Below are 13,004 nucleotides of genomic sequence, written 5' to 3' on the forward strand. Positions count from 1 at the left end.
TCGAGTTCTTAAAGGGCAGCTTCGAAGGGATCAAGGGATACGCTGTGGGCCGGATGACCAAGAGTCATCGCGGCAAGCTCTACATCGACGATGTAGGTTGGGGTCCCGAGGCCGGCTCAATTGAGTACGGGTACCGGGTCCCCTTCGGCGGAATTCACGTCTTCATCGACAAGATCGGCGAGCTGGGCCCTGAGCCAGACATCTGCACAGACATCATCGAGACGGCTCAGCGTGCACGACCGCCTGAGCCCAACACATCGTGAAGCGTGCCTTCGTGGGATTCATCCATGGGGCAGAATTTGATGAGGGATCCATGTCTAGTGGTGAGATGGCCATCTATTCTAATGGTGAGTCGTCCACAAGCGAGACTACTTCATTGTGTCAATTGCAAGATGGCAGGCTCGGGGGTTGTTCCGATGGCGACAGTATTCCGGACCCCTATGAGCCACCGAACAGGGTCGCAATCTTCATGGCCGGTACGCAGCCTGGGCAGGACTCTTTGACTACAGCGGCAACGATCTCCGGGTCAGCAGTGGCGATGGCAGCCAGGGCAGGAGGCTTTGTGCGCCCGCCGGCTCAGATTTTGACAGATCTGCTAGATAAGCTGACAGCCCTGTTAACAGCAGAGGTTAGCCCGGCAAATCAAGCTCAGCATAATGCAAAAATAGAAAAATTGCGTGACGAGGTAGCCCAAGCCAAGGAAGACTTGGCGGCGGAGGATGTTAGGATGGCAGCGAAGCAAGCTACTTTGGATCCCCAGGCACAACAGATCCAGGCTAGCTCCTTCCGGCTCTCGTTGGATCAAAACGCTTCAAATGAAATCATGAGAAGAAGGCACCGGAGTCGTATACCGTCGGTCTACGAGGCGAGGAATCTCTTTGGTACACCTGGAGCAGGGACCAGTAACCCGCCGGAGATAAACCAGGTTGAAGCACCTGGGGCCGGTGCGCCGGCTCAACTGCGCCATACGGAGCCACCTCGTTTGAATAATACTCTGCCTCAGCATGTGCCAAAACCACCGGGTCATTTTCCAACCCTTTGGATAATATGATCGCTGCGGCGACACGATTGGCGGATCTCCCAGTGGAAGGCGATTCTCCAGCAGTGGTTGAAACATGGAGAGCTAGGGAGCTTCTTCAAACATCATTGGTGCAGCAGGAGGCATATTCTTACAGTCGAGATAGGATTCATTCAACCCCTCGCCCAAGCCGGAGTTATAGCAGACACATGGACTCACTAGCCGTTTCAAGCAATGATCGGCGCCGTAACCAGCCATGGGGGCATGAACCGGCGCGTGATGGGGCTCATGGTGTGGTCGATCAAGACAGGGTACATTGAGAAGCTGAGCAGGTAGCTCAGCGGGCGGCTCATCAACATCTTCCGGTTTATCTGATGGCTTTGGTGGAGGTAGGTGTGACCTCTAGAACCATGGGTGTACCATGTATAGTGACGGCTCTACGGAACGAGCGTTTCCCAAGGATTTCAAAGGACCTCGTAAGGTGCCCAATTATACTGCTGACTTACCCCCAGAGGCGCGGACTGAGAGTTATGAGATGGCCATGGAACTGTTGGAGGTCAGTGATGCTGCATGTGCCAAATACTTCACCATGATGCTAGATGGGACGGCCCGTACATGGTTAAAAGGGTTGCTTGGAAATTCCATCGGGTCATGGAATGAGCTAAACGCCCGATTTATTCAGAACTTTAAAGATATGTGCAAACAGCCCATGTCAATTGTGGATTTTGATGCTTGCCCCCAAGAAGAGGGTGAGTCGATAACCCATTGGCTACGCCGGGTCAAGGCTATCCTGCACTCATCGGATAACATCAATGCCATCTCAACAGTTCTAATGTTAGAGAAGAATTGCCGTTTTTTGCCTCTCAAGCAGAAGCTACGGCGGCTCAAGCGCGATTGCAATGATATGGGGCAGCTAATGGCGGCTCTAGTTAAATATGCCGACTCTAATAGTACCAAGGACCCTGAGTCTGATTATGAAAAGCCGGGAAAGGGAAAGAAGAGTGGCAACACCCAGGGTCCGCAGCATAACCCCGTGAGTCAGGGGGGCAACGGTAAGCACAAGGCCGATAGTAATTCAGATTTTATGGCCAATACCAGTACGTAGAATAATGGTCAGCATCGTAAGGGGCACCTCCTCAGACAGGTGGATCAGGTGTCAATCTTGAGCACTTAATGAATCAACCCTGCCCAAAACATGGCACGAAGGAAAGGCCGTCCACTCACCTTTGGAAAGATTGTCAAATTATGAGGGAGCTCAAAAATTCTGACTTTTTTCAGAAAAATCATGGGCCATGTGGTGGCTCAGGTTCTGGTGGCGGCGGTTCCCATGGCCCGGGTTACGGAGGTGGCGGTTCCAATTCCGGCTTCTAGGGTCACCAACACCATCAAGGTAATCAGGGTGGTTACAATCATGGTAATCAGTGTGGTTACAATCAACAATCCGGTCAAGGGGGTCAGCAGCAGTAGCATTCTAGATATCAAAGTCATCCGAAGCAGTTGAATAGTGAGCAGTACCACGTTTTCGCCACAAGTCTATGCAAGCGGGACCAGAAGCTCCACAAGAGGGTTGTGAACGTTGTTGAGCTGGCAGTTCCCCATTAATTGCGATGGTCTGAGCAACCCATTAGTGGAGTCGAGAGGATCACCCGCCCCGGGTTGATAATCCGGGTCACTTGGCTTTGGTGGTGGCGCCTCAAGTTGGTGGATACAAATTCACTAAGGTACTCATGGATGGGGGTAGCAGCATTAATATCCTTTATTATGATACTTTCCGTCGCATGGGATTGACTGACAAAAATCTTAAGCCGTCCAATACTGTTTTCCACGGAGTGGTGCCCGGTAAGTTGGCGTACCCTGTAGGCAAGATTGAGCTGGAAGTAGCCTTTGGGGATGAACATGATTCCAGGGCCGAGAAATTAACCTTTGAAGTGGCCAAGATCAGAAGCCCGTACCACGCTCTGTTTGGACGGACGGCTCATGCTAAGTTCATGGCATGACCTTGTTATGTTTATCTGTAGCTCAAGATGCCGGGTTACAAAGGGACCATCATAGTGCATGGGAGTCGGAAAATAGCTTTGGAGTCTGAAGAAGGTGATCCTGCTTATGCTGAGTCTATCCGTGCAACAGAAGAGTTGAAGTTTTACAAGGACAATGTTGATCCGGCTGATATGACATCTCTGAAAAAGCCTACTCCAGAGCATGATCCGGTGCTGATGTTTAAGTTGGCCGATGACACTAAGCTAGTTGACTTTGTTCCTGGCGATTCATCCAAGCAGTTCAGTACCAGTGCTAACCTGGATCCAAAATAGGAAAGCGCGCTCATCGAGTTCATCCGTGAGAACCAGGACATCTTTGCATGGAAACCTTCTGACATGCCAGGTGCACCGAGAGAACTCACTAAGCACACTCTTAATATTGATCTGAAGTTTAAGCCAGTCAAGCAATTCCTTCATCGCTTCAATGAGGAGAGGCGTAAGGCCATTGGTGAAGAAGTGGCCCGGCTCTTGGCGGCTGGGTTCATTGTTGAAGTCTTTCATCCTGAGTGGTTGGCTAATCTGGTGCTGGTGCTTAAGAAGAATGGCACTTGGCATATGTGCATGGACTACACGGACTTAAACAAGGCTTGTTCGGGTGATCCTTTTGCTCTCCCTCATATTGATCAAATCATTGATGCTACAGCGGGTTGTGAGCATTTGAGTTTTTTGGATGCTTACTCTGGTTATCATCAGATCAAGATGGCAGTTAAGGACTAGGAGAAGACATCTTTTATTACTCCCTCTGGAGCCTTCTGCTATGTGTCTATGCTTTTTGGGCTCAAGAGCACCCAGGCGACTTACCAACGATGTGTGCAGAATTGCCTTCACAGTCAGATTGGGCGCAATGTTCATGCTTATGTGGATGATATTGTGGTGAAATCCAGAGAGAAGGAAACCTTGATAGATGATTTGAAGGAGACCTTCAACAATCTCCGGGTCTACAAGATGATGCTTAACTCAGCCAAGTGCGTTTTTGGTGTGCCAGCATGCAAGCTTTTGGGTTTTCTGGTTTCTAACAAAGGCACTGAGGCTAACCCGGAGAAGATTAAAGGCCATTACCTCCCTGGCAAAGCCGGCGTGTATCAATGTTGTTCAACGTCTGGCGGGTTGTATTGCTGCCTTAAGCCGGTTCATAAGCCGGTTGGGTGAGAAGGCCATACCATTGTACCAGATGATGAAGAAAACAGATAACTTCATCTGGAGTGATGCTGCTAATGACGCGTTTGAAGCTTTGAAGAAACAGCTAGCTGAGCCGCCAGTCCTTGCTGCTCCCATTGATAAGGAGTCGTTGCTATTATATGTGGCTGCTAACGCCCGGGCTGTCAGTGTAGCTATTGTTAGTGTAGTAGAGATATCCACACTGGCATAAGCTTGTTTATGGGGTGTTCATGGCCAACCGGAAGCTTAAGCAATATTTTCTGGGTCATCCCATCACTGTGGTTAATTCTGCTCCCTTAGGGGATATTATTCAAAATAGAGAATCCACAGGGCGGGTAGCCAAGTGGGCCATTGAACTTGGACCTCATGGTTTGAGATATATGCCTTGCACTTCCATCAAGTCTCAAGCACTTGTGGATTTCATCAATGACTGGACAGAGCTGCAGATGCCTGAAGAGAAGCCAGATAACACATATTGGACTATTCACTTTGATGGTTCCAGGAAATTGGAGGGCTTGGGGGCTGGAGTTGTTTTAGCTTCCCCTCGAGGTGACAAGTTTTGTTATGTTTTAAGGTTGATGTTTCCTTATACTAACAATGCAGCTGAGTATGGAGCCTTGCTCCATGGTCTTCGGATGGCTAAGGAGATGAACTTAAGCCGGGTGAGATGTTTCAACGACTCAGACTTGATGGCTCAGCAAGTTTCAGGTACATGGGATCCTAAGGATCCACTTATGGTGGCTTATCGCCGCGAAGTTGACGGTATTGCTGGGCACTTCAAGGTTATCAAGTGGAACACATTGATCGCAGGAAAAATGAGGCGGCTGATGCCTTAAGCCGGTGGGGGTCTCAGCATAAGCCGGTGCCACCTAACACTTTCTTGGATATTCTGCATAACCCTTCTGTCAAATTGCCTACAGAGGAAGATCTCGCTATTCCTGACCCGAAGGCACAATTGGTTGCGGCTCTTCACGCTATCCCTGATTGGACAGTTCCATATTTGGCTTATATGAACCGGGGAGAGTTACCTGAGGATGAAATTTTGGCCGGGCAGATAACCCGGCGGTTTAACTCAATGACAATTGGCAATGGCGAGTTACACCATCGCAGTGTCACTGGGGCGTTTCAGCGTTGTGTCTCTCCTGAGGAGGGCCGTGAGATTCTTCGTGAGATTCATGAAGGATTTTGTGGTCATCATGCCAACTCTAAAACTCTTGTAGCTAAAGCTTTTCGTCGTGGATTTTATTGGCTCATGGCTCATGATGATGCAGAGGATTTGGTCAGTAAATGTGATGGTTGTAAGAAATTTCCATGGTGAGCTCACGTACCGGCTCAAGAATTGAGGATGATTCCAATTACTTGGCCGTTTGCAGTCTGGGGGCTTGATATGGTTGGGCCTTTTAAAAGGTCCAAAGACAAAAAGACCCACCTTTTGGTGGCTCACAAAGTGGGTTGAAGCAGAGCCGGTCGGTAAATGTGACGCAGCAACGGCGGTTCAATTCATCGAAAAGGTGATTTTTCGCTTTGGTTTACCCCCACAACATTATAACTGACAATGGCACTAATCTTTCCAAGGGTGCTATGAAAGAGTTTTGTCAACGTCAGCATATTCGACTTGATGTGTCATCAGTGGCTCACCCTCAATCCAATGGTCAAGCCGAAAGAGACAATCAAGAAATTTTGAGAGGCATCAAGCCCTAGCTTTGGTTCATTTGCAGAGAACGCCGGATTGTTGGGTGGAGGAGTTACCTTCAGTGCTATGGAGTATAAATACTACCCCCAACAGGTCTATGGGTTACATGCCTTTCTTCATGGTTTACTGAGCAGAGGCGGTTCTCCCTAGTGACATCTGTCACGACTCGCCCCGCGTGGCGGCTTGTGTTGAGGCTGATAATGAAAGAGCACGTCAGGATGCACTTGACCTGTTAGATGAGGAGCTTGACCTTGTGGTGGCTCGTTCAGTGATTTATCAACAAGATCTACGCCTCTATCACAGCCGTCGGGTTAAGACCAGAGCCTTTCAAGAAGGTGACTTGGTGCTCCGGCTCATCCAGGATCAAACTGACATGCACAAACTCTCCCCACCTTGCGAAGGACCCTTTGTGGTCAGCAAGAATTTGAACAATGGGTCATACTATCTCATCGATGTTCGAGACTACAAGGATTCACGTCAGTCGGAGGAGGAGAGCCGCCGGCCGTGGAATATTGCTCATCTTCGGCCTTACTACACTTCAGCCACCGGCTCTTATGATGTACATATTTTGATCATGTATGTATTATGATGATTATAATAAAGCCGGCATCCCTGATAAAGCAGGGCCTCTGTTGTTTCATTTCTACGAATAATGAGTCTTTTTTTCATCATAATCTCAAAGGTCACTTGGGGGCTTCCTTCTCGTATTCGAAGCATAGCTGTCGTTACCCTCTTGATCGGCACAATGCCAAAATCTCAAGGTCACTATGGGGCTTCCTGGTCGTATTCGAATCATAGCTGTCGTTACCCTCTTGATCGGTGCAATGCCAAAACCTTATGGTCACTAGGGGGCTTCCTGATCGTATTCGAATCATAGCTGGCATTACCCTTTTGATCGGTCCAAGGCCACAAACCACTTGGGGGCTTCCTGCTCGTATTCGAAGCATAGCTACGATATAACCCTTTTGGTCCGGCTTCCTGCTCGTGTTCGAAGCATAGCCTCGTTTTTTTGTTTTGCTTGGTTTTTTGAACATTTTTTCGGTTCATCTTGCTACCATCTTGACATATGGTTTAAAGTGATTCAGGCCATGTAGCCTCAATCCTCACAGCTCATATTTGAAGCATACCCGTGGTTTCTATTAACCCGGCCTGGCTTTGGACGATAAGTCACCAGTTTATGATGATATTAAATACTTGGAAGCATTGGTTTCTAAAGTTTTGGGTTATCACCCTTACTGCATAGGTAAACCGGCAGTACGATTCAATATCACAGTATGATACTTTTGGTTATGGTTTTTAAACCAGCCCCATATGTAAACTATTCAATGATTACATATGGGATGTTATGACCCGCCCGGCGGTAAACCGCCAGGGCTCTTGTGATTTACTTATGTGCAGGATAATCCTAAGTTTCATCTGCGCAAATCAACGTCATGATAAGTGTAAAATGATAATTATCAAGTGGCAGCTCAAACATTGTCGGGCAAAACATAAACGTGCACGATGGCATGACAGAGCAAAGTTTTCGCTAGCCTATTACATGACTCAAGGAAGCCAAAATGATTCAGTGCTTTTCAGAAGATCAAATATATGAACTGCCAAGTGGATCAATCTTCTTGGCTCTGATGGCTTGAAGCTTCTGGATCATCCTTCTCTGCTTCTTTCTTCTCCTCTGTTTCCTGGAAGGTTGGTGATGACCAGTCAATGCCATTCAAGGCTTGGAATTCAGCTTCATCATCAATAAGCTCGGACGGGTCAACTTCAGGAGCAAAAGTGTGCTTACAGATTGGAGGAATTAGATCCATCATTTTATAAGCCGGTGTAGGCAGCTTCTGGTTTTCCATGTCATAAGCCGGTTGATATCTTGAAAGATCTGTTTCATTGGCAATCATGCTGGCAAGGGGACGTATCTCCTTCACGCAGGCGGCAAAGTCTTTCCTATCAAAAGGAGTGTCATCCTCTTTCAAGCTAGGATACCCGGTTGATATATTGGCCGGGTCTAGCTCTGGTAGCCATGCTTTGGCCTGGCTCAAGGCTGTTACAGCACCAGCTCTTGCGGATGATCGCTTCATCTCATTAAACCTTTCAGGCAGAACAGAAAGCTTCCTCAAGACCTCAACCAAGAGAGTAGGTGCTTGATTAGCCAGAGAAACTGTGGCCAGTGCGTGCTGAGTCCCAGTATAGAGCTGCTCAACAAGTGTATAAACGGCCTTCAGCTTCACAAGCATATCTTGGTTAAGATTAGTGCCTGCCGAAAAAATTACTCATGCAACGACTTATGTGAGTAAGTCCCAAGCACTTTGCGAGCAAGAGTAATTGGCACTTGGGGCTAATGCATATTGCTTGTCTCTTTACTACTTTATGGTGACCCGGTTGTGCCGCAAACGGCCACAGCCGGCTCATGAGGGCTACACAAGTAAGTTCTGCTTTCTACACAAGGATACAAAGGACCGGCTCATTCATGCTGATTAAACTGGCCCTTGGGGGCTACGGATTCAGTGTTGATCATTACAGATTAGCTTTAACCCGATAGGTGTAAACCGGATTATGGCGGGTTCTATCAGTGGATATTATTTATGCTCATGGTTAATCTAAGTCTACAACATATTCAGTTTCATCATAAACAATAGACTTGGGGGCTGAAAGGATGTGCATAACTCAATAAAAAAGGAGTTCATACCTCAAATTTTTGGGGCATCTGTTTTATCATGTCAACTTCAAGATCACATCTGGTGTGCACTTGATTGATATAGCCAGAATATACTTCACTAATGCTCAATTGGGAGTAGTAGTTGGCAACATCAAATTTCACTTTTCGCAATTCAATGTATTCTTCCTTGGCAGAGTGCTTGGTCAAGACAATAGGCCTTCTCGGCTCTCTAAAGCCGGTGTTGGTAATCACCACATCATCATCATGTGTCTCAGGCGTTTTAACTGGGCTTGATGCTTCAGCGGTCAAAGGATCATCGTTTGCTTGATCAATAGAAGGGTCAAGAGTCACTGGTGGAACGTCAAGAACCGGCTCTGATGGTTGAGGAACGGAGGGCTCAGACACTGGGATTTGTTGCTCCGATTCATTGACTTTGGGATCTTCTAGTGACTTATTCACCCTTGCCTTCTTGCTGGGCTTGACTTTTCCACTGCATGGGTTATGAGAGGTCGGTGTAAATATAAAGGAACATAAGAAGCAAAGCATAAGTATTTGTTATTACCTAGGAGCAGTTTTGAAAGCCGGCAACTAGGACTGTGATGAGCCGCCGGAAGAGGAGCGAGAAGTCTCCTGATAATTTGAATCAGAAGAATCAAGTGGCTGGCGAATGAGATCCGCTAAAGGATAAAAAGAGTGTAAATTTGGTATGACCTTGTTTCGATGTTTCCTTGGAGTGTTCGGTAAGCCGGAAGATAATTCTTGACCTCCACTGGTCCGAGTCTGTCGCCAGCTCTCGTGTTGTTGTTGCTTCAAAAGAAAGTGAGGATCCAGATGAGCTAAGGGGTGTGAAAAACTTACTTTCCGGGTTACTCTTCGAGTTTTCTATCTTGGCAAAGGCTCAGAGTCGGAGGAAATGATAGTTACCTCTTCCTCGATTGCTTGACTGGTCCCCGTGTCATCCTGATGATAATAAATGTCAATAAGGTAGTTGAAAAAGGAGCCAAGAGAATCAAGAGCTACCTCCGACTCAAAGCTATCGGCCAGTTCAAAAAGCTCGGAAGTACTGGATTTCTTCCCCTTCTTCTTGGCGGCTTTCTTGGCTTTCCTGGCCCTTTTGGCAGCTTAATGGTTGTACTTCTTTTTCCAAAAGTCATCGTCAGCATGTGCAAGTCATCAAGGTTGAGTTAACAAAGCATTTAAGAATGAAGGCAGAGGTAAATAATTTAAAAGACTCACTTTTGGTGGCGGGTTAGATGTGCAGAAAGGGTCTAGGACTACTTTGCTGCAGTTTGTCGGGTCTTCATTCAGAAGAGACTTCATCATTTCATTGATGGCATCGTCAGTTAAACGCACGAAGCTGTGGCGTAGTGGATCCTTTTTACTGCCCGTGTAAGTACACATTAAGCCGGTTCGGTGACTCAATGGTATGATCCGCCAAGCAACGCAGCATCAAATCAAGTGAATACTAGTTAAGCCATTTCCCAGCAGCGCCTTGACCTTGGCGATGGTGGGGGCAAGCTTTTTACGTTCAGCAGCTGTAAGCTTCTCAGGAAGATTGTATTTGGAGTCAAGATGCTGGGCCCGGTAAACCCGGCAGTGGATTCTTGCCAGCCGGAGAAGTGTCTTGGCAATAAAACCATGTCTGGTTCCAATCTTTTGGGTGACTCGACAAGCAAGCATAAGGAAAGATGGCATCTCTTCTCCGTTGAATTGAGATTCCACCAAGTTCCAAGCTGGGTCCGTTTGTAAACTCATTTTGGCGGTTCAAATGAAAATATTCTCTGAATAGTTCGACGCTGGTCTCCTCTTGAAGGTATACTTCACAAAAAACTTGGAAGTTGCAGATATTTGACACGGAATTAGGTCCAATGTCTTGAGGATGAAGTTCAAAGAAGTGCAGAACATCTCGGAAGAATTTTGAACCGGGCGGTGAGAAGCCCCGGTTCATGTGATCAGTAAAAACAATGACTTGACCATCCTTTGGTTGAGGTCTTTCTTCTTCCAGATCAGGGGCATGATAATGCATGACAGTCTTTTTTGGTAAATAGCCGAGTTTTACAAAGTCCTTAAGTGCATCTTCGGCGGCATGACAATGGAGCGAACCCAGTTACAGGAAGTGGATGTCTTCGGCGGCATGACGAAGAAAGAAGCCTAAAAGAAAGAACAATGTAGCCGGTTTAAAGTAAGCCGGAGGAAAAGCATTACAGCACACATTCAGAATGGCGGCTTAAAAGGGGCCTAATGGTATATGACTAGCTACAACTGGTGATGTAAGCTGCCATGACCAGATTGATGTCTATCAAGAGTGACATCTGTTAAGTATTGAATCTAACTACAACTGGTGATATAAGCCGCCATGGCTAGGTTGATTTATCAGGAAGAAAAATTTCGCTAAGTACTGGACAAACAGGTTTCGCAGACTGAAACTATAATTTTGGATCAGTGGTAGTTCAGAAAATGCAGAAAAATCTAAAACCTAAAAGCGGCAGCAGAGGAGTTCATGGGTTCTGATGAGATCTTCTATGAAGGAAAAATTTTGCTGGCATTAAAGGCAAAGGCTAAATGTGGGGACCCCGACCCATAAGTCGAGATCACCGAATGCACGTGTACAGTGATCCAGATATCAATGCTCACTGAACACACAGAAGCTAAATAACAAGAGTGTTACATCCATACATACCATCTTACACAAATTATGACCATTATAGTCAAGTCTTACATTGATAAAGCCTTACGGGCTGTACATCAAAAGAAACATAAGCAGCGAAAATCTTTGTCGATAAGTAGAACCCATGCCATCTTCCTTAACCCTACAGGCATTCTGACTGGGAAGCGTCCTAGTTCGCGTGTTCGTCACCAAAGAACTCTTCCTCGAACTCCTGCTCTTCCACGCCTGGTCAATTAAATAACCAGTGGCAAGCCAATGAGTACTTTGAATGTACTCGCAAGCAACCCATGAGTTGGTTCAAAGTAACAATGCAATTGTACAACAAGTAAGCAACCTAGCTTCAAGCTAGTTGAGATGTCCTAACAACTTGTGAGATGTGCATCAATGAACATGGGTAACCTTGAGAACAGGTTACAGATATCAACATAAATAGAGTTTGGATCAATGCCATTTCAGCCAACATGTCAAGTCACCACCTTGACACAAATAGTTCTCTTCCACACACACATGCACCGAGATTGTAAAATTTCTGGACATAGTTTAAGTAGCACCTCCCAACTGTCCATGACCGTGGACACGGCTATTCGAATAGTTTGACACTCCGCAGAGGTTGTGCACTTTACCCACAAGATCCGGGAAGCTTTCATGTCATTCACGATCCCGAAGTACCTCAAGTACTCGGGGGAAGCACCCGATCATTACCTTTCCCTAGACGACACTAACATAGGGTCCACTCATTGATACACGGCCCTCGTGTATAAGCAAAACATCGTGGGACTCTGCCCTTTTTATATTATCATGCATACACGAAGGGACCAACGGTGTGTCCGGTGCCCTGTGAAAACAGTCATGGCCGCCTATCCAAGCACGACCCCGTCCCGAGAGTGACCTCAAGTCACCCCCATCACTAGTAACTAGATAATACCCCGCGCGTTGCTGCGGAATATTAGCATGCCACACTACACAAATTCTAAGGTCTATTATTAGAGGACAACTAAGAGATGATAAGGAAATGCATTTTATGACTTTAGTATGATGTTTGTGAGCTACCACAGCTGCACAATGTATAAGTAACCATCATGCTTACATGATAGTTCTATGTTATTTCAGTTAATCTTGCAATTTCTAGTAAGCTTATTAAACAAATGAAACAATTGTAGTAATGAATTCATTCTTCAAAGTTTCAAAAGAAGTTCCCGACAATAATTAGATGTATGGCTTATGGATAATAATTTACTTTGTGGACCAGAACTTCTTGGCCATGCAAGTACAATTACAGCACGATATGCGGACAATCTGGCTAACTTTAACTATATATAAACAATGAAATCAGATCAAGGATACTTGATATATTTCACGAAGATATATACAGACCCAAATGAAAAAAAATACTTCTCTCACAATGATCAGAAGATGATTGTACAACCAATGGCAAAATTTAAATAAACTGAATGGGACAACAAAATTCCATACTTACAAATCAATTTAACATGCATAATGTTTTCCACGGCGAGATTCGCTCCAGGTCTTAGGTTGTAAGTATATCTATAATAAACAACCAGGATAATAATAAAAAGTACTGTCCTGGAAGACTGTACATACAAAAAAAAATGTTTGGCAAGGCTGCACGCACACTTCAATCTTTGTTTGAATCTCACCTATAATGTTGATGTGAAGGAGATACAGGGTACGTGTATAGGTTATACAAAAGAGAAATGACCTTAGTACATGAACGTAAGAAGAAGATAACCATAGATTAGCTGGAATAAGACATAGAAGAT

This window comes from Triticum dicoccoides, chromosome 2B (assembly GCF_002162155.2).
Source record: "Triticum dicoccoides isolate Atlit2015 ecotype Zavitan chromosome 2B, WEW_v2.0, whole genome shotgun sequence".
Lineage (NCBI taxonomy): Eukaryota > Viridiplantae > Streptophyta > Magnoliopsida > Poales > Poaceae > Triticum > Triticum dicoccoides.